The sequence below is a fragment of the Bos grunniens genome, chromosome 5 (genome assembly GCF_055505025.1).
Source record: "Bos grunniens cultivar Pamir isolate PY7600 chromosome 5, Bosgru_T2T1.0, whole genome shotgun sequence".
In the NCBI taxonomy this organism is placed as follows: domain Eukaryota; kingdom Metazoa; phylum Chordata; class Mammalia; order Artiodactyla; family Bovidae; genus Bos; species Bos grunniens.
The window spans coordinates 80,287,313-80,309,434 of record NC_141169.1 but is presented as its reverse complement, the minus strand read 5'-3'; the positions used below and the strand labels follow the sequence as shown (position 1 = coordinate 80,309,434).

At 42.9% G+C, this 22,122-nt stretch overlaps 1 long non-coding RNA gene across 4 annotated transcripts; it reads right to left on the bottom strand.

Moving 5' to 3' along the window:
* Positions 1-4,272: 4,272 nt before the first annotated feature.
* Positions 4,273-19,471, bottom strand: LOC147372515 (uncharacterized). Of its 4 annotated transcripts, none has more exons than XR_015164747.1 (2): positions 18,323-19,471; positions 4,273-4,518 (listed from the first exon to the last, which is right to left on the bottom strand). It is a non-coding gene; the product is annotated as an uncharacterized LOC147372515 (long non-coding RNA). The 4 variants fall into 4 exon arrangements; XR_015164748.1 differs by having other exon boundaries at positions 18,594-19,471; XR_015164750.1 differs by having other exon boundaries at positions 18,297-18,559.
* Between the last annotated feature and the right edge of the window lie 2,651 nt (positions 19,472-22,122).

The following is a 22,122-nucleotide window of genomic DNA, read 5'->3' as shown; positions in this document are numbered from 1 at the left end:
AGTGTTCAGCTGGTGCTTTCTGAGAATTGTTCCATTTATAGGAGTATTCTTGATGTTAGCATGAAGAGAGGCAAATTTCATGTCCTCTTAGTCAAGATCCTTCTGGTAGCCCTCACATCACTTTAGTCCAGACCTCCTTAACCTTAATCCCTCTTTATGGCACTGAGTCCAGGATGAATATTCATTCTTGTTTTGTGACATAAAGAGATCCAGCTTTGAGAATGCAGTGGTGTGGAGGATGTCCAATATGAATTTCAAAAAATCTGGCCCAGCTGTGATGAACTTAACTTGAGAGGACCCTTCTCTTGGTTTGTATTTGCTACGGGAACCAGAACCGTGTGTGCATGTTTGCTAAGTCACTTCAGACACATATGACGTTTTGCGACCCTATGGACTGTAGCCTACCAGGCTGCTCTGTCCATGGGATGTTCCAGGCAAGAATATTGGAGTGGGTTGCCGTGCCCTCTTCCAGGGTATCTTCCCCACCCAGGGATCAGACTTGTGTCTCTTATGTCTCCTGCATTGGGAGGCAGGTTCTTTACCACTAGCGCCACCTGGGAAACCTGAAGCCAGAACCACTGCTTGTCAAATCATGACTGGATGACCCTTCCAACTTTCAAGAGGAAAGATTTAACATCTCAAAACCCCTGCAGCTTTTGTTTCTGTTGCTCATGATATGAAGCCTCCACTCTAGTCAGACCACAGCCCAGTTTTCTGATTCCTGCTCCAGTGTCTTTCCCTTGAAGCCATCACAGTTGCAGCTGCTGAGATTACATTTAATGGCACCCTCAATTAACCTGACAGGATCCAGTCCTCCCAAACTGAGAGAAGAGGCTTAAGGCGGGAAACTGAAAACGGCCTTTATGTTCCTGGTTTTTTCTGCAGGTAAATCTCTCAGAAAATTGCTGTTTTATTGTTTCCAGGCACTTGGCTCATATTATACCAACACAGCCTGGAAGGTTCTGTCAGCCCATCCATCAGCTTTTACAGGATGAGGGCTTCTGGGAACATGAAAATCACTCAACAAATGGGAAATGTTAATGACATGGTCCATGTAAACACCAAATTTTGGACACTTCCTTCTTGCAGCTTCCTCTAAAAATGATGCGAAACACTGTTGTGAAGGCAACTTTTAAAATAACTACATGTGGGTGTGTCTGTGTGTGCGTGTGTATGTCTGTCTGTGTGTGTGCTCCAAGGGAAGAATGGAGCCAAAGCCATGGGGAATTTTCAAAGGAAATGAATCATTGTGTTCTCTCTGGAAATTGGACACTATAAAACCCAGAATTATTATAATCTTTATTGCGGTAATGGGTCATCAGATATTTCTCCCTTTAAAACTATCTTATTTAAGCACTTTTTAGTTTTTCTCCATGCATCTGAATAGCATGAGTTGTCTGGAAAACAATGTCAATAATTTAGCTGGAAGATAAAAGCTCTAAGTTTGGAATATGTTGAGAATTTTTAATATTTAATGGGTAATGAATTGTTATTTCCCTGAATAAAATCCACCATCACAAGGTAGCAAGATGCCTAAACTTCACCTAAACTGTCTCTGGTGTACGTTGTACATCAGCTGCTATAAAATGCCCTGGCTTGCCATTTAGAAATTAAACTACTTCTTGGCAAGTAATTCAATACCTTGGATTTCCTCAAGGAACATTTCCTGTTTTTTAACAGGAAAAAATTGGCAAAGGCTACTTGGTATTTGGGCTTCCCTTGTGGCTCAGCTGGTAAAGAATCCGCCTGCAATGTGGGAGACCTGGGTTCGATCCCTGGGTTGGGAAGATCCCCTGGAGGAGGGAAAGGCTACCCACTCCAGTATTCTGGCCTAGAGAACTGTTTCAAAGAGTTGGTCACGAATGAGTGACTTTCTCTTCACATAGTAATTATGTTGTCATTTTTGCTGCTTTTATTCCCATAAACACAAATTTTATCCTAATTCTGTAATGATGTCCCTAGATGTTTGCTTCCTGTATGATTCCCTGTCCACAGCAGGCACAGTGAACCTCTTAATTATTCCAATGCAGCCACAGTGAGCTTATGCCATTAAAAAAATCAGAAACAAGAATTTCACACAGGCATTTGGATAACTCCAGCTGTTGTAATTGTAAACTAAACGCTAGTTGTTTTTTTTTTTAATTTTTAAACTTTACATAATTGTATTAGTTTTGCCAAATATCAAAATGAATCTGCCACAGGTATACATGTGTTCCCCATCCTGAATCCTCCTCCCTCCTCCCTCCCCATACCATCCCTCTGGGTCGTCCCAGTGCACTAGCCCCAAGCATCCAGTATCGTGTATGGAACCTGGACTGGCAACTCGTTTCTTACATGATATTTTACATGTTTCAATATCATTCTCCCAAATCTTCCCACCCTCTCCCTCTCCCACAGAGTCCATTGTTTTTTAAAAATAAATTGTCTAAGTTAATGTGTCGTTACTGCTTCATACATTGTTCACAAGGGTGACTTGCATTTGATTTTTAAGTGCACATTCACAGTTTTTGGGAAGCTTTCAACAAATTGTCTACATACCTAAAGAAGTTTGCATGTTTTATTTCCACTCAGAAGAAAAGAAAAAAATTACTTTTATTTGTATAATTTTTATTAAAATGAGGTTTTAAGATGTTTATGAGGATATTTTACTCAGAATATATGGGATATGTATGGTGAGTAAAAACAGATACTAGTGATAAAAGTCTGAAAGTTGCTATCAAAATGATTTCAAAGATATTTTCTAGTTCCAATCACCCATAGTAATGGGGAGAAGGGGTAATATAGAGGAGTGAATACATCTGTAGTTTGAAAATATTCTTCTTATTAAGATACAAATTTTATTAAAGAGGTTGGTAAACAACATCTTTCAAAAATTAATTAAAATAATTATAGATAACATCTTCATTTGTTCATTATTAGGTTAAATCTTATGAAACTAATATTTTCAAAGGTCAGAAATTGTCAAATATGGGAAATTTTTCTTATGTTAAGCCTAATATTTTCTTCTTTTCATGTATCATTATGTATATCCTTGCTATGCATCAGTATTGATGTGGGTTTATAATAAAATACAACTATAATAAATCCATAGCACAAACTGTGAAAGAACAAGGGCTATGTAATAACATGGAAGTGATCACTGTTTTGAAAATTCAGTCCAAGGGAAGCTTCCACAATCAAACAGAAAATCTAACTCAGAATTTCCTGGAAGCCAAAACAAAACTGGAACAAAAATTACATAACTCTTACCTATTAAAAATACAAAGATATTCACAGATGAAAGTCAAACTTCCTACCTGTTAAGAGAAATATAGCAAGTGTATGCTCAGCTGTGTCTGACTCTTTGCAACCCCATGGACTGTAGACTACCAGGCTCCTCTGTCACGCAATTTTCCAGGCAAAAATATTGGAGCCAGTTTCCATTTCCTACTCCAGGGGATCTTCCTGTCCCAGGGATCTAACCCACGTCTCTCGCATCTCCTGCATTGGCAGGTAGATTCTTTACCACTAGTGCCACCTGGGAAACACTTTCATATTAAAGGCATTTCTAAATTTAATGCCTAATATTTTTATAATGTTTTGTAGCTTATAAATATTTCTCTTAGTAATTTGATTGAACTTAACAAATCAGTTGGGGCTTCCCCAGTGGCTCAGGGATAAAGCATCCACCTGCACTATAGGAGCCACAGGAGACTGGGATTCAATCCCTGGGTCAGAAGATACCAGAAGAGGGCATGGAAACCCACTCCAGTATTCTTGCCTGAGAATCCCACGAACAGAACAGCCTGGCGGGCTACAGTCCATGGGGGTCGCAAGGAACAGGACAGGACTGAAGCCACTTCACACCCACACACACAATGAAACAATCGGCATGTTGAAAAGAAGAATGTGGAAAGGAACTGGAAGTAGTGCATCTCTGCTCTTGGATGAAGAAAGGAGCGTTCTTCCTAAGGAGGGCCTTCCCCTGGTATCCTCTGATTCATGTACTCACTAAACTACTTTGGTTTCTAAAGTGTGGTTTCATATTGGAAAAAAAATCATTTTATGTTGTGAATTATTAAATTGATTTTCAAATAAAGATTAAACTAATGAGCACTGGGCCAGTTAAGTTGATTTTTCCCACCCAAGAATCTGGATAAACTGATATCAAATTTCCAGATTTGTTGAGTTGGGAAAATAAGTTAGGAAACGCAAAAAGGTAAAAGCAAAGTTGGAAATTTTTTTATAGATTTACTTCTCTAGACATTCTTACACCACATTACAATATCAATATGTGTTAAAGAGAATAACTTTCACTTTTATTGAGATATAAGTGCCACATAACATTGTGTAACTTTAAGGTGTACAACATTTTGATTTGCGTATTGCAAAATGATTCTGAGGAATAGGTTGGGAAGGGAAGGGATGTGAGGAAGGGAACATTAATCATGTGTCGTTTGTTCTGTTGGTAGTCTTAGCGTTGGGTGCTGGGAGTGGAGAGATTTCAGGTGGCTTCTGATGGAGACTTTTTTGAGGACTCTGGAAAGAAGACAAAGAAGGTTGGTGGAAGCAGACAGAGAGGAAAAAATTAATGGTTGGCGGGCCTTTGACAGACCCTGGGAATGGGATGGTGAGTTTACCATCAGATATTTCATTGATCATTTTACTAATAAGTAGCTGAATGATTCGGGGAAGGCAATGGCAACGCACTCCAGTATTCTTACCTAGAGAATCCCTTGGACAGAGGAGCCTGGTGGGCTGCTGTCCATGGGGTTGCAGAGTCAGACACGACCGAAGCAACTCAGCATGCATGCATGCATGCAAAATGATTAGTGCCATAGCAGTACTAACACCTGTATCATGTTACATAATTACCATTCCTTCTTCTGTGGTAAGAACTTGTAAGATCTAATCTCTTAGCAACTTTCAAGTATATAATACAGTATTATTAACTATGATCACTATGCTGTACCTTGCATCACCAGAACTTATTATAACTAGGAGCTTGTACTCTCCTTCCCCTCTATCCCCCACCTCCACCCCATGGCAGCCACCATTCTAGTATCTGTTTCTATGAGTTCAGCATTTTTAGATTCCACATATAAGTGACATCACATGGTATTTGTTTTTCTGTCTCTGACATTAATATCTTAGCTTAATGCTGTCAAGTTCAATTCACATTGTTGCACACAGCAGAATTTTCATCTTTCTCATGGCCCAATATATGGATATAGATATGCTACTGCTACTGCTACTGCTAAGTCACTTCAGTCGTGTCCGACTCTGTGCGACCCCATAGATGGCAGCCCACCAGGGTTCCCCGTCCCTGGGATTCTCCAGGCAAGAACACTGGAGTGGGTTGCCATTTCCTTCTCCAATGCATGAAAGTGAAAAATGAAAGTGAAGTCGCTCAGTCATGTCTGACTCTAGCAACCCCATGGACTGCAGCCTACCAGGCTTCTCCATCCATGGGATCTTCCAGGCAAAAATACTGGAGTGGGGTGCCATTGCCTTCTCCGGGATATAGATATACTGGAACGTAAAAGTAGGAAGTGAAGAGATACATGGAGTAACAGGCTAGTTTGGCTTTAGAATACAAAATGAAACAGAGCAAAGGCTAACAGAGTTTTGCCAAGAGAACACCCTGGCATTGCAAACACCCTCTTCCAACAACATAAGAGATGACTCTACACATAGACATCAACAGATGGTCAATACCAAAATCAGATTGATTATATTCTTTGCAGCCAAAGATGGAGGAGCTCTATACAGACAGCAGAAACAAGACCAGGAGATGACTATGGCTCAGATCATGAACTCCTTATTGCAAAATTCAGACTTAACTTGAAAAAAGTAGAGAAAACCACTAGGCAATTCAGGTGTGACCTTAATCAAATTTCCTATGATTATACAGTGGAAGTGACTAGATTCAAGGGACTAGATCTGACAGACAGAGTCCCTGAAGAATTATAGACAGAAGTTCATAACATTGTACAGGAGGCATTGATCAAGACCATCCCCAAGAGAAAGAAATGCAAAAAGGAAAAATGGTTGTCTGAGGAGGCCTTACAAATAGCTGAGAAAAGAAGAAATGTGAAAAGCAAATGAGAAAGGGAAAAGTATACTCATCTGAACACGGAGTTCCAAAGAATAGCAAGGAGAGATAAGAAAGGCTTCTTAACTGAACAGTCCAAAGAAATAGTGGAAATCAATAGAATGGGAATCTATAGAGATCTCTTCAAGAAAATTAGGGATACCAAGGGAACATTTCATGTGAAGATGGGCACAATAAAAGACAGAAATTATATGGGCCAACATAAGCAGAAGACATTAAGAAGTGGCAAGAATACACAGAAGAACTGTATCAAAAAGGTCTTAATGAGCTGAATAACCGCAATGGTGTGACCACTCACCTAGAACCAGACATCCTGGAATGCAAAGTCAAGTGGGCCTTAGGAAACACTGCTAAAAACAAAGCTAGTGGAGGTGATGGAATTCCAGCTGAGTTATTTCAAATCCTAAAAGATGATGCTGTGAAAATGCTGAACTTAATCTTTCAGCAAATTTGGAAAACTCAGCAGTGGCCACAGGACTGGAAAAGGTCAGTTTTCATTCCAGTCCCAAAGAAAGTGTAGCAGGAGTGGGGATCAAGGACATTTGGGATGCTTCTTCATGTAACATACTTAGGCCTTCAGGGCCTACTTGGGCTTGATCAGATACAGACCACTGAGATTTGATGATGGAGTGCTGCTGCACACACCTACTTTTATACCCAGTTCATCATGCATAGCTCAAGTCACCATAATAACTTGGTGACCCATGGTTAAGCATTCAATCTCTGCTAAGGCCCAATAACAGACCAAGAGCTGTTTCTCAAAAGAAGGCCAGTAATCTACAGAGGATGACAGGAAGTTGGTCCAAAATCCTAAGGACCTTCACTATGATTCTCCGATATTTGTTGTTGTTGTTTAGTCACTAAGTTGTATCTGACTGTTTTGTGACCCCATGGACTTTTAGCACTCCAGAATCCTCTGGTCATGGGGTTTCCCAGGCAAGAATGCTGGAGTGCATTGCCATTTCCTTCTTCAGGGGATCTTCTTGATCCAGGGATCAAACTGGTTTCTCCTGTATTGACAGGTGGATTCTTTACCACTGAGTCACTAAGGAAACCCGTGATTCTCCTATAAGGACCTGCCAAAAACTCCAAACAGCATCCCTATCTGCCAACACTTCAAGGACCACTGCATCTGCTGGGTCACATGGCCCAAGTGACAAAGCAGCTTGCACAGCAGCCTGGATCTGTGGCACAGTCTCATATTCTGGATCCACTCAAAACTAGCAGCTTCTTGAGTCACTCCGTAAATGGGCCACAGTAGCACACTCCAAATGAGGAATATGTTACTGCAAAAAATCCAGAAACCTAGTAGGCATTGTACTCTTTCTTACTTGCAGGAATAGCCAAATGCAATAACTTATTCTTCACCTGAGAAGAGTTATCTCAACATGCCCAAACCACTGGAATCCTAGAAATTTCACTAAGGTAGAAGATTTCGGAATTTTTTGTCAGATTAATTTCTCACCTTCTGAGATGGAAATTTCTAAAATAAGTTTAGAGTTGCTTCTTGCTCACTAAGTCCAATTGGCATAATGTCACCAATTTAAAGGACCAGTGTGAGATATCCAATGGAAGAGAAAGGTAATCAAGATGCTTACAAACTAAACAATGACATAGGGCTGCAGAGTTGATATACTCTTCAGGTTAAAAGTGAAAGCAAACTGTTTCTGGTGGCTCTTATTGACAGGCATGGAGAAAAAGGCACTTGCTAGATAAATAGCTGCACACCAGGTTCCAGGGATGTGCTAATTAGCAATAAAACCACATCTGGTACAGCAACTACAGTTGGAGCTATCTAGTTAAGTTTATGACAATCCACTGTCATTCTTCAAAATCCATTTGCCTTCTGTACAAGCCAAATAAGTGAAATGAATGGAGATTTGGTAGAAATCAAAACTCTGGCATCCTTCAAGTGCTTGATGGTGCCACTAATCTCTGCAATCCCTTCAAGAATGCAGTATTGCTTTTGGTTTACTCTTCTTCTGGGGCAGCAGATCTAATGGCTTCCAATTGGCCTTTCCCATCATAATAGCTCTCACTCCACAGATCATGCAACCAATGTGAGGATTCGGCCAGTTGCTGAGTGTATCTATCACACTATGTGTTCTTGACCTTGGAAATAACTACAGGACAGTCTTGAGGACCCACTGGTCCCACTGTGAGAAAGACATGAGCTAAAACTTCATCGATCATATGAACTACATAGTCCATGCAACAGATAAACCACAGTGATATTTTGGGGGGGTTTCCTGGAATTAATGTCATTTCAAAATTAGTGTCCAGAAGTCCTCCAAAGCTCTCACTATTTCCTTTTCCCCAGTGTACATTTACCCTGTAGATCTTTTGGGGGAGGGCTTGGAGAAAGATCAATGGTGTATGTTTTGGCAGTGTATCAAGATCCATCTTCAAGAAGATCCTGCCTCTCCCCTCATTCAAAGAGTTCTGAGTTTATAAACTGTCAAGTGAGGAAATTGCTTGAGGGGCCATGACTGTTTTTACCACTCAAGTTAGACATTTTTTTCAGTCAACCCACCTAACATTTTTCTGCCTCTACAGATCAAATAAAAATGTATTAGGGACTTCCCTGGAGAAGGCAATGGCACCCCACCCCGGTACTCTTGCCTGGAAAATCCCATGGATGGAGGAGCCTGGTAGGCTGCAGTCCATGGGGTCGCTAAGAGTCGGACATGACTGAGCGACTTCACTTTCACTTTTCACTTTCATGCATTGGAGAAGGAAATGGCAACCCACTCCAGTGTTCTTGCCTGGAGAATCCCAGGGACGGCAGGGCCTGGTGGGCTGCCGTCTATGGGGTCGCACAGAGTTGGACACAACTGAAGCGACTTAGCAGCAGCAGCAGGGACTTCCCTGGTGGTCCAGTGGCTAAGACTCCACACTACCAATGCAGGGGGCCTGGGTTCAATCTCTGGTCAGGGAACTAGATCCCACGTGAATCACTAAGACCCAGCACAGCCAAATAAATAAACAGATAAACTTTGTTAGCTAGGTCTTCTGAATAATTTGCTGCAGCTTTTACATCAACACTTGCTGCTTCATCTTGCACTTCTATGTTATGGTGACAGCTTCTTTCCTTAAATCTCATGAACCAACCTCTGCTAGCTTCAAACCTTTGTCTGCAGCTGCCTTTGCATCCAAAACTTTGCTATTTGCTGCAAGAGGCTCAGCTCCAGCACCCTCACCATTCTCAACCTTTTAGAATTGAAGAGAGTTAAGGTCTTGCTCCTTGGAAGGAAGGCTGTGACAAACCTAGAAGCATATTAAAAGGCAGAGACATCAATCTACCAACAAAGGTCCATGAATCAAAGCTATGGCTTTTCTGGTAGTCATGTGTGGATGTGAGAGTTGGATCATGAAGAAGGCTGAGCACTGAAGAATTGATGCTTTCGAATTGTGGTGCTGGAGAAGTCTTGTTAGAGTCCCTTGGACTGCAAGGTGATCCAACTAGTCAATCCTAAAGGAAATCAATCCTGAATATTCACTGAAAGGACTGATACTGAAGCTGAAGCTCCAATACTTTGGTCACCTTTTCATTGTAAAAGACCATGAGAAAATCTTTCCTGGGAAAGATTGAGGGCAGGAGGAGAAAGGGGTGACAGAGAATGAGATGGTTGGATGGCATCACTGACTCACTGGACATGAATTTGAGCAAAGTCTGGGAGATAGTGAAAGACAGAGAAGCCTGGCATGCTGCACTCTATGGGGTCACTAAGAGTCAGACATGACTTAATGACTAAACAACAAACAGCAACAAGGTCTTGCTATGTACAAATTAAAGTTTGACTTACAGAAATATTGCAGGTGGTTTGATGTTCTATCCAAAGCACTACAACTTTCACCATATCAGCAACAAAGCTTGTTTTTCATTTCTGTGTTCACTGGAGTATCACTTTATTCAGAAGATCCAGCTAACAAAATTAGTACTAGTCAACAGATATTAAAAGTAGGCAAACAGCCTTTGAGGATTCATAGCTAGAGAGTCAATGCCTGGCATCAAACCTTCAAACAATAGGCTAACTCTCTTATTAGGTGCTAATACAGTTAGTGATTCTAAGTTAAAATCAATGCTCCTTTGCCATTACAAAAATCCTAAGGCCCTTCAGATCAGATCAGATCATTCAGTCGTGTCTGACTCTTTGCGACCCCATGAATGGCAGCACGCCAGGCCTCCCTGTCCATCACCAACTCCCAGAGTTCACTCAGACTCATGTCCATCGAGTCAGTGATGCCATCCAGCCATCTCATCATCTGTCGTTCCCTTCTCCTCCTGCCCCCAATCCCTCCCAGCATCAGAGTCTTTGCCAATGAGTCAACTCTTCACGGAAGGTGGCCAAAGTACTGGAGTTTAAGCTTTAGCATCATTCCTTCCAAAGAAATCCCAGGGCTGATCTCCTTCAGAATGGACTGGTTGGATCTCCTTGCAGTCCAAGGGACTCTCAAGAGTCTTCTCCAACACCACAGTTCAAAAGCATCAATTCTTCGGTGCTCAGCTTTCTTCACAGTCCAACTCTCATATCCATACATGACCACAGGAAAAACCACAGCCTTGACTAGACGAACCATTGTTGGCAAAATAATGTCTCTGCTTTTTAATATGCTATCTAGGTTGGTCATAACTTTCCTTCCAAGGAGTAAGCGTCTCTTCATTTCATGGCTGCAGTCACCATCTGCAGTGATTTTGGAGTCCAAAAAAATAAAGTCTGACACTGTTTCCACTGTTTCCCCATCTATTTCCCATGAAGTGATGGGACTAGATGCCATGATCTTCTTTTTCTGAATGTTGAGCTTTAAGCCAACTTTTTCACTCTCCAACTGCACTTTCATCAGCAGGCTTTTGAGTTCCTCTTCACTTTCTGCCATAAGGGTGGTGTCATCTGCATATCTGAGGTTGTTGATATTTCTCCTGGCAATCTTGATTCCAGCTTGTGTTTCTTCCAGTCCAGCATTTCTCATGATGTACTCTGCATATAAGTTTAATAAACAGAGTGACAATATACAGCCTTGACATACATCTTTTCCTATTTGGAACCAGTCTGTTGTTCCATGTCCAGTTCTAACTGTTGCTTCCTGACCTGCATACAAATTTCTCAAGAGGCAGATCAGGTGGTCTGGTATTCCCATCTCTTTCAGAATTTCCCACAGTTTATTGTGATCCACACAGTCAAAGTCTTTGGCATAGTCAATAAAGCAGAAATTCATGTTTTTCTAACAAACTCTCTTGCTTTTTCCATGATCCAGCGGATGTTGGCAATTTGATCTCTGGTTCTTCTGCCTTTTCTAAAACCAGCTTGAACATCAGGAAGTTCACGGTTCACGTATTGCTGAAGCCTGGCTTGGAGGATTTTGAGCATTACTTTACTAGCGTGTGAGATGAGTGCAATTGTGCGGTAGTTGGAGCATTCTTTGGCGTTGCCTTTCTTTGGGATTGGAATGAAAACTGACCTTTTCCAGTCCTGTGGCCACTGCTGAGTTTTCCAAATTTGCTGGCATATTGAGTGCAACACTTTCACAGCATCATCTTTCAGGATTTGGAATAACTCAACTGGAATTCTATCACCTCCACTAGCTTTGTTCGTAGTGATGCTTTCTAAGGCCCACTTGACTTCACATTCCAGGATGTCTGGCTATAGGTCAGTGATCACATCATCGTGATTATCTGGGTCGTGAAGATCTTTTTTGTACAGTTCTTCTGTGTATTCTTGCCATCTCTTCTTAATATCTTCTGCCTCTGTTAGGTCCGTACCATTTCTGTCCTTTATCGAGCCCATCTTTGCATGAAATATTCCTTTGGTATCTCTGATTTTCCTAAGGCCCTTAGAATTATGTCAAATATATTCCCCTGCCTGTGCTCTATAAATGAAATAACAAAGCCTGGATAACATCACATATGTATACAACATGATTTACTGAATATCTTAAGCCTACTGTTGAGGCCTACTGCTCAGAAAAAAGATGTCTTTCAAAATATTGCTGTTCATTGACAAGACACCTGATCCCCCAAGAACTCTGATGGAGATGTATAATGAGATTAATATTGTTTTCATGGCTGCTAATACAGCATCCATTTTGTAGTCCATGGATCAAGGAACAAATTCAACTTTCAAGGCTTATTATTTAAGAACTACATTTTGTAAGGTTAGAACAGCCATACATAGTTATTCCTCTGATGGATCATAGCAAAGTAAATTGAAAACCTTCAGAAATGATTCATCATTCTAGATTCCATTAAGAACATTCATGATTCGTGGGAAGAAATAAAAATATCAACATTAGTGGAAGTTTGGAAAAAGTTAATTCTAATACTCATGTATGATTTTGAGGAGTTCAAGACTTCAGTGAAGGAAATAATTACAAATGTGGTAGAAATAGCAAAAAATAGCAGTGGATTCTGAAGATGTAACTGAATTGCTGCAGTCTCATGATAAAACTTGAACAGATAAGAAGTTACTTCTTATGAATGAGCCAAAAAAGTGTTTTCTTGAGCTAGAATCTACTTCTCGTAAAGATGTTATAAAGATTATTGAAATGACAACAAAATAGTTAAAATTAATATTCAAGAAAAACAGTGATAGAGCAGCAGCAGGATTTGGGAAAATTGATTCCAATTTTGAAAGACGTTTTACTGTGGGCAAAATGTTCTCTAAAAACACTGCATGGTACAGAGAAATCATTCATGATAGGAAGAGTTAATGAAAGCAGCAAATGTCACTGGTGTCTTATCTTAAGAAACTGCCACAGGTCTTTGATCAAGGACTTTCCAAGATGGCAGAAGGGTAGGAGGATGTGGAGTTCTCTCCCCACAAATGCATCAAGAGTACAGATGCAAATGGAACAATTCTCACAGAGGACCTGCTGAACACTAGAAGAGGACCTCAAGCACCTAAAAGGACAAGAAAGATCCCCACATAACCAGGTAGGATGAAAGGAAGAAGGGAAAAGAGGAGAGGAAGTAGGATGGGACTGCACTTCTGGTGGGGAGTTGAAGGTAAGGAGAGGTTCCCCCATTCAGTGAAGTCCTCTCTCCCATGCAGAGATCAGCAGGGACATAAGGGGGCCTAAGAGGCTCAGAGGAGAGCACAGTGGCCAGTCGGTGGCAGGCAGGACAGAGTAAAACCTACACAGATGGTCCATGCCACAGCCCTGCACACTCTGACCTGAGACAGATGTCTACAAGGACACACAGGGTCTGGCACTGGAAAGTGAGATTTGGAGAGCAGACCTTGGGATTCGACTGCTGTTGGCTGTGAAGAGACAGTCTGAAGGGATGAGAGCGAGGAGTTCCGTAAGTAAGAGTGCTTGTGGAGGAAGCCTCAACCATCACAGGAGCAAATCACCATTGTTGAGTGACCTGTAAAAGGCAGGGCCTCTCTCCTCACTGGCAGCTCCCTAAATTCAGTGCCTGCAAAACATCCAAAAGGACAAGTGTTCCTGCACTGAGATGGGTCTGGCTTAAGGAACTGTGGGCTTTGTGGGCACATACACACAGGGACTGGGCCAGGCAAGAGTCTGAACTGCCTCCATAGCTCCATTAGCAGATCCAGGTGCACAGCTGCTGCAGTCCTGGGACCTGATCTCAGTGAATCAGACCAGTGGCCTGATAAAAACAGCACCTGAGAGTCACTGGGGCCGATTGCAAGCACATCCACAGTTAAGTTGGGACTGAGAGCAGTGCCAATGACAGTTTACTTTATGAGTCCCACAATGGGCAAAAGGGGACACAATAGAGTATACTCACAGGTGAACAGCTCCAGAGGAGGAATACTCAGAGGCTTTTCTCTCACTGGGAGTGCTCCAATCTCATCTATCTCACACCGCAGGTCAGAAACACAGCTAAGAAAGAAATCTAGGCATCTCTAGTCCAACAACTAGGGAGTAGACCCCAACTTTGACAGGGCAGTGACAACCACAGAGAAAGGGAAGGACTCAATCTCCAGAGCAGACTCTGCTCACCACAACATCAGTCAATCCCTGTATCAAGGGGATAGCAGTACAAGCCTTCAACCTCACTAACCAGAAGGCAGACATCAGAAGCAAGAGGAACTATAATCTTACATGATATACATGGAATGATATATTTAAAGTGATAAAAGAAATATCTACAACCAAGAACACTTACCCAGCAAGCTCTCATTCAGATTCAACAGAGAAATCAAAAGGTTTACAGACAGCAAAAGCTAAGAGAATTCAGCACCACCACATCAGCTTTACAACAAGAGCCAAAGGAACTTCTCCAGGTAGGAAACACAAGAGAAGAGAACAAAAGAGGAAGAGAAAAAAAAAAAAAAAAAAAAACCTACAAAAACAAACCCAGGAAGGGGGAGCAGAAGAAGATGGTGGAGGAGTAAGATGGGGAGATCACCAGCCTCCCCACAAACACATCAAAAAATCATCAAGACATGGAACAACTCCTTCAAAGCAATCTCTAGGTGACAGCAGAAAACCCCAGGCTTCCAGTGGGGCAGGCTAAGCTCCCTGGAATGAGGTAGGAGAGAGGATAGAGACATAAAAAGAGAAAAGATGGAGAACTTCTGGACAGGAACTTGTGCACTGAGGGAGAGAGGGAGTTGTGAAGCAGGAAGAGTTTCTATGCACTGGGAAGCTCCCTCACAGAGGGGCCCAAGAGGGAACTGCATAATCTCAGAAAGCCAGGCAAAACAGGGACTTAAGAGGGCAGAAAACAGAGAAAGCTGTACTTCTCAATCCATAAACAGCTCACAGACTGTGGCCCCAACCAGATGGCAGTCTTGGGGAATGAAGAGAAGCACACAGAAGCCCGGTGGTGCAGAGGGCGGGCCTGGGGTGCTGAGAGAGGCATGGCATAAAAACCTCTCCAGTGCACACAACCCTCGCAGTGCAGAGGGCAGGCCCAGGGAGCCAAAAGAAGAACACACAAGCCCTGTGACATATGGGGAAGGCCCAGGGAGCCGAGACAAGTGTACACAAGATCTGCAACATAGAGGGCGAGCTCAGGGGGCTGAAGGAACTTCACAAAAGTCTCTGTGATGCAGAGGGCAGGGTCCGGGAGGCAAGAAAAGAGCCACACAAGCCCCTACCTAGCAGGTGTTGGCCTTCAGTGCAGGGCAGGATAGGGGAACAGAAGCACTAGTAAAGAATCCAGGGACAGGTAGGGGGCAGGGGCCAATGAAGATATGCTGAGAGGGTCACTTCAACGTGGGTGTGGAAATAGACATGTCTAACACTGCCAAAGCCAGAAGGACTGCCCAAAGACATACTGAACCCATAGACACCCCAAAACCTACTACTGAACACTGCACTGCCCTTCAGAGAGACAAGATCCACCTCCATCAACCAGAACACAGACAGAAGCTCTCCCAACCAGAAAAACATCACAGGACACTAATCCAACCCATCCATGGGGGCAGACTCCACAACAAGAAGAACTATGACATTGAGAACTTTTTTTTTCTTATAAATCACACTGTATATTCCCCCTACATATTTCTACCTTCACATTAGCTTTTTGTGATGCTGTGGAGTTTTCCTCTTTGTTATCTCCTGTTATTTAAAAAAAAGAAAATTCTTTTTAAGATATTTTTTCTTTCTTTCACTTTTTTTGTGATTTTTCTGATTTTGCTTTTGATGTATTTGACTGCATTTTTTATAGTTCTTTACCAGTTGTAGCTATTCCTGAATATATATAAATCTTTTTCACATATGTCTATTTACCTTTTCTTTTCTATTTTTCTTTTTTCTCTTTATTTTACCCTCTCACACACCCCTTCCTTTGCTCTTTTCTCTCCCTTCTCCTTTTTTTCTTTCTTTCTCTTCTCTTTTTTTTCTTCACTCTTTTTTCACCATGTAAGTTAAATTGTTGTGCTCTCTTTGCTATATTCCCCAGTTGGCAATCTGCTCAGGCTCAGTTTTCCAGATTGAACATTAGTTAGCTCTGCTTTAACACCTCACTTACACCAACAAAGTATCAAAACAGAGAATCAAGAAGGAAACATTAGACCAAATCTAATGAAACATTAGACCAAATGGACCTAATTGATATCTTCAGAACTTTCCATCCAAATGATGGTGTGAGCACTCACCTAGAGCCAGACATCCTGCAGTGTGAAGTCAAGGGCCCCTTAGGAAGCATCACTATGAAAAAAGCTAGTGGAGGTGATGGAATTCCAGTTGAGCTATTTCAAATCCTAAAAGATGATGGTGTGAAAGTGCTGCACTCAATATGCCAGCAAATTTGGAAAACTCAGCAATGGCTACAGGACTGGAAAAGGTCAGTTTTCATTCCAATCCCAAAGAAAGGCAATGCCAAACAATGTTCAAACTATCGCACAGTTGTACTCATCTCACATGCTAGCAAAATAACACTCAACATTCTCCGAGCCAGGCTTCAAGAGTATACGAACTGTCAACTTTCAGATGTTCAAGCTGGATTTAGAAAAACCAGAGATCAAACTGCCAACATCTGCTGGATCATCACAAAAGCAAGAAAGTTCCAGAAAAACATCTACTTCTGCTTTATTGACTACACCAAAACCTTTGTGTGGATCACAACAAACTGAGGAAAATTCTTCAAGAGATGGGAATACCAGACCACCTTACCTGCCTGCTAAGAAATCTGTATGCCGGTCAAGAAGCAACAGTTAGAACCAGATATGGAAAAACAGACTGGTTCCAAATAGGAAAAGGAGTACGTCAAGGCTGTATATTGACACCCTGCTTATTTAACTTATATGCAGAGTAGTGCATCATGCGAAATGCCAAGCTGGATGAGACACAAGCTGGAATCAAGATTGCCAGGAGAAATATCAACAACCTCAGATATGCAGATGACACCACTCTTATGGAAGAAAGTGAAGAACTAAAGAGCCTCTTGATGAAAGTGAAAGAGGAGAGTGAAAAAGTTGGCTTAAAACTCAATATTCAGAAAACTAAGATCACAGCATCCAGTCCCATCACTTCATGGCAAATAGATGGAGAAACAATGGAAACAAAGACTTTATTTTGGATGCTGCAGATGGTGACTGCAGCCATGAAATTAAAAGACACTAACTCCTTGGGAAAAAAGCTATGACCAATCTAGACAGTATTTTAAAAAGCAGAGACATTACTTTGCCAGCAAAGGTCAGTCTAGTCAAAGCTATGGTTTTTTCAGTAGTCATGTATGGATGTGAGAGCTGAACTATAAAGAAAGCTGAGAACCTAAGAATTGATACTTTTGAACCATAGTGTTGGAAGAGACTCTTGAGAGTCCCTTGGAGTGCAAGGAGATCAAACCAGTCCATCCTAAAGGAAATCAGTCTTGAATAGTCATTGGAAGGACTGATGCTGAAGCTGAAGCTCCAATACTTTGGCCACTTGATGCAAAGAACTGACTCATTTGAAAAGACCCCGATGCTGGGAAAGATTGAAGGCAGGAGGAGAAGGGGATGACAGAGGATGCGATGGTTGGATTGTATCACTGACTCGATTTGATGGAGAGGGAATCCTGGCGTTCTGCAGTCCATGGGGTCGAAAAGAGTGGGACACGACTGAGCAACTGAACTGAACTGAACTGAAAGCTACCAGAATGTGAAATCATTTGATGAAAATTGGAAGTGTTCAGCTCCAAACTTTCAATCTCATTCACTAATTTTTAAGTCACCAAAAATGGATAAAATACTGCCTGTCGGAATATTTTTATTCCAGGTAAATGTGTCACTCCATTTAGTGAGTCTTCAACTACTCAAACAATTTGCCTCGAATGCTCTATTTGAAATAAATTTGGGTGGAAAACAACCAAATCAGTGGTGAATAAGGCATTTTACGGTTTTCTATTTGGATGTCAAATTCCAGGTAACTAACATCTACCAATGTTACATTTCAAATTAAAGAGTCAACAAATTTTCAAATTTCAAGATAGAGTAATAAGCACCCTGGGATATCTAATTTGTAAGTTTAGCGAGAGAAATTGAGCAGTTCTTTGCATAATGAGGGCAGGAACAGTTCAAACAGATGCAAAGACCAGAAAATAATATTCAAAACCAAGCGATCCACTTGGAAGAGAAGATGAATTTGCTCTGCCTCTCCCGCATCATCTCAAGACTTTAGAAAATAAAATTAGGAAAAAATTTCAGTAATCAACAGACCCTAAACCCAAACTAAAAATCGAACCTGAGACTTTAAAAGGCGAGCAGAGCAACGGGCGGTAAAAGAAAACAGCCGGAGAACGAACCGGGGCAGGGCGGGCAGGAAGCCCACCTCAGGGAGAGTGATAGGTTTTCAGAAGGACGCTTCGAAGCTCCATTTCCCTGCTGTTTCCACCCGCGCTCCGAGGCTGCAACCGCGGTGGGGACAGAAAGCCGGGGAAGCAGACGGCAGAGGCGGAGACCAGACAGGAGCGCGGAGCCGGAGGGAGAGCGTGGCCCAGAGGCCGCTGCTGTTGTCCGGAGTGCTAAAAAGCCAGGGACAACCCGGGCGGCGGCGGCCACTTGCTTCTTCCGGAGCGCCCGCAGGGGTTCCGGGTGCGCACCTGCTAAGCCCGTCCTGGGCCGGGGCCTGGAGATGCCCGCCGGTGAGGTCCCCACAGCAGACCTTTAATGGGGAAATGATGAGGGCAGAGAGTATCTCGGGCACAGCGTACAGAATTCCGGTGCCGCCTCCCCGCGGTTCCAGGCAGCCCCGCGCCCGGACTTGCGCGCGGACTCGCCGCCTCACCGCGGCGCCGGCGGGCTTAGCGCCAGACTAGCCCTGCGCGGGCGGAGGGTGCGGGGGGTGGGAGGAAAGCGGCGCCGGTCCTGGGATTGCGGGGTAGAGGCACTGGCGAGCGGGATGAGGGCAGGGGGGCGGAAGAGGTGGCAATGGCCCGGGGAGACGGGGGTACTGCTGTTTATCTGCAGCTCGGCCGGCCATGCCCGCCCACCGTCCGGGCCCCGGCCGGGGAGGATGCCAGACGTCGGGGAGAGACCGGGACAGCGGTGGCGGCGCGATGGTGGTGACCAGCTCTGCCCGAGGCGGCGGCGGGGACCGCGCCCTCTCCCGGGGGCGGGACTTGGGACTAGCGCCGGCCGGAATCCACAGAGGGGTTCTCTCCAAGTCTTCTATTAGTGAACGGTTTTCCATTCTAGCCTTCTCTACGGAGTGTTCACGTTAATTTCAAGTAAAACAAACAAACAAACAAACAAACAAAAAATTTGAAAAGGAGGGGTGTGGCCATGAAATACTGTCTTCAGTTCAGTTCAGTCGCTGAATCGTGTCCTACTCTTTGCGACCCCATGAACTGCAGCACGCCAGGCCTCCCTGTCCATCACCAACTCCCGGAGTTTACCCAAACCCATGTCCATCGAGTCGGTGATGCCATCCAGCCATCTCATCCTATGTCGTCCCCTTCTCCTCCTGCCCCCAGTCCCTCCCAGCATCAAGGTATTTTCCAGTGAGTCAACTCTTCGCATGAGGTGGCCAAAGTATTGGAGTTTCAGCTTCAACATCAGTCCTTCCAATGAACACCCAGGACTGATGCCCTTTAGGATGGACTGGTTGGATCTCCTTGCAGTCCAAGGGACTCTCAAGAGTCTTCTCCAACACCACAGTTCAAAAGCATCAATTCTTCGGCGCTCAGCTTTCTTCACAGTCCAACTCTCACATCCATACATGACCACTGGAAAAACCATAGCCTTGACTAGACAGACCTTTGTTGGCAAAGTAATGTCTCTGCTTTTGAATATGCTATCTAGGTTGGTCATAACTTTCCTTCCAAGGAGTAAGCATCTTTTAATTTCATGGCTGCAGTCACCATCTGCAGTGATTTTGGAGCCCAGAAAAATCAAGTCAGCCACTGTTTCCACTGTTTCCCCATCTATTTCCCATGAAGTGATGGTACCCGATGCCGTGATCTTAGTTTTCTGAATGTTGAGCTTTAAGCCAACTTTTTCACTCTCCTCTTTCACTTTCATCAAGAGGCTCTTTAGTTCTTCTTCACTTTCTACCATAAGGGTGGTGTCACCTGCATATCTGCGGTTATTGATATTTCTCCTGACAAGCCTGATTCCAGCTAATGCTTCATCCAGCCCTGTGTCTCGCATGATGTACTCTGCATATAAGTTAAATAAGCAGGGTGACAATATACAGCTTTGATGTACTCCTTTTCCTGTTTGGAACCAGTCTGTTGTTCCATGTCCAGTTCTAACTGTTGCTTCCTGACCTGCATACAGGTTTCTCAAGAGGCAGGTCAGGTGGTCTGGTATGCCCATCTTTTTCAGAATTTTCCACAGTTTATTATGATCCACACAGTCAAAGGCTTTGGCATAGTCAATAAAGCAGAAATAGGTGTTTTTCCGGAACTCTCTTGCTTTTTCGATATTTGCACTGGCACATTTTTTCCTGTGAATCACTTCCTTTGGTACTTCAGAGACGTGAAGTAGTCATGATTTGCTGATTTGTTCCTGGTTCTAGAGGGAATACAGAAGAGCAACCAGAATGACAAAGAGCCAGAGGAACTTAGTTTAGAGGAAAACACGAAAAACCAGATGATGTTATTTATTGGTTGAGTGATCTAAGAAGACTCTGGAAACCACTTACAAGATTTGAACTAAGATGGTGACAAGAGGTGGGAAAGAAGAAAGACCAGTAACTTTATAGAAAGAAGGGGCTGCGTGTTTAGTATTGGGCTGTGAAAACTCACTGAGAAAGTATTATAGAACCCATCATTTGAGACACCAGAAACAAGTGATGAAGGCGTACATTTCAGTTTTTTCTTCCCTGGATTTTAGCTTAAATTGCAAGTGGATATTCAGTTACCAGAGAGCTAGGTTCAGTTGGAAAGTGTGGCAGTTAGCTCTCTGCATCCTGCCCTAAAACTTTTTAGATCTCTGGGCCCCCTCCAGCTCCATTAAGTGAAAATTTGTAGAGGATACCTCAGGGGACCTGCTTCACAACAAGCACAGTAGGTGATTCCCAGATACTCAAAACTCGGAAACCACTGGTTATGGTAATTGTTGTTGTTCCGTTGCTCAGTCAAGTCTGACTCTTTGCAACCCCATGGACTGCAGCACCCCAGGCTTCCTTGTCCTTCACCATCTCCCAGAGCTTGCTCAAACTCATGTCCATTGAGTTGGTGACACTATACAACCATCTCGTCCTCTGTCGTCCCCTTCTCCTGCTTTCAATCTTGCCCAGCATCAGGGTCTTTTCCAATGAGTCCCTTCTTTGCATCAGGTGGCCAAATACTGGAGTTCCAACTTCAGCATCAGTCCTTCTAATGAATATTCAGGATTGATTTCTTTTAGGATTGACTGGTTTGATCTCTTTGCTGTCCAAGGGACTCACAAGAGTCTTCTCCAACACGACAGTTCAAAAGCATCAATTCTATGCTCAGTCTTCTTCATGGTCCGACTCTCACATCCATACATGACTACTGGAAAAACCATAGCCTTGACTAGATGGACCTTTGCTAACAAAGTAATGTCTCTGCTTTTGAATATGCTATCTAGGTTGGTCATAACTTTCCTTCCAAGGAGTAAGCATCTTTTAATTTCATGGCTGAAGTCACCATCTGCAGTGATTTTGGAGCCCTCAAAAATAAAGTCTGACACTGTTTCCCCATCTATTTCCCATGAAGTGATGGAACCAGAGGCCATGCTGAATGTTGAGCTTTAAGCCAACTTTTTTACTCTCCTCTTTCACTTTCATCAAGAGGCTTTTTAGTTCCTCTTCACTTTCTGCCATAACGTTGGTGTCATCTGCATATCTGAGGTTATTGATATTTCTCCCAGCAATCTTGATTCCAGCTTGTGTTTCTTCCAGTCCAGCATTTCTCATGATGTACTCTGCATAGAAGTTAAATAAGCAGGGTGACAATATACAGCCTTGATATACTCCTTTTCCTATTTGTAACCAGTCTGTTGTTCCATGTCCAGTTCTAACTGTTGCTTTCTGACCTGCATATAGGTTTCTCAAGAGGCAGGTCTGGTGGTCTGGTATTCCCATCTCTTTAAGAAGTTTCCACAGTTTGTTGTGATCCACGCAGTCAAAGGCTTTGGCATATTCAATAAAGCAGAAATAGA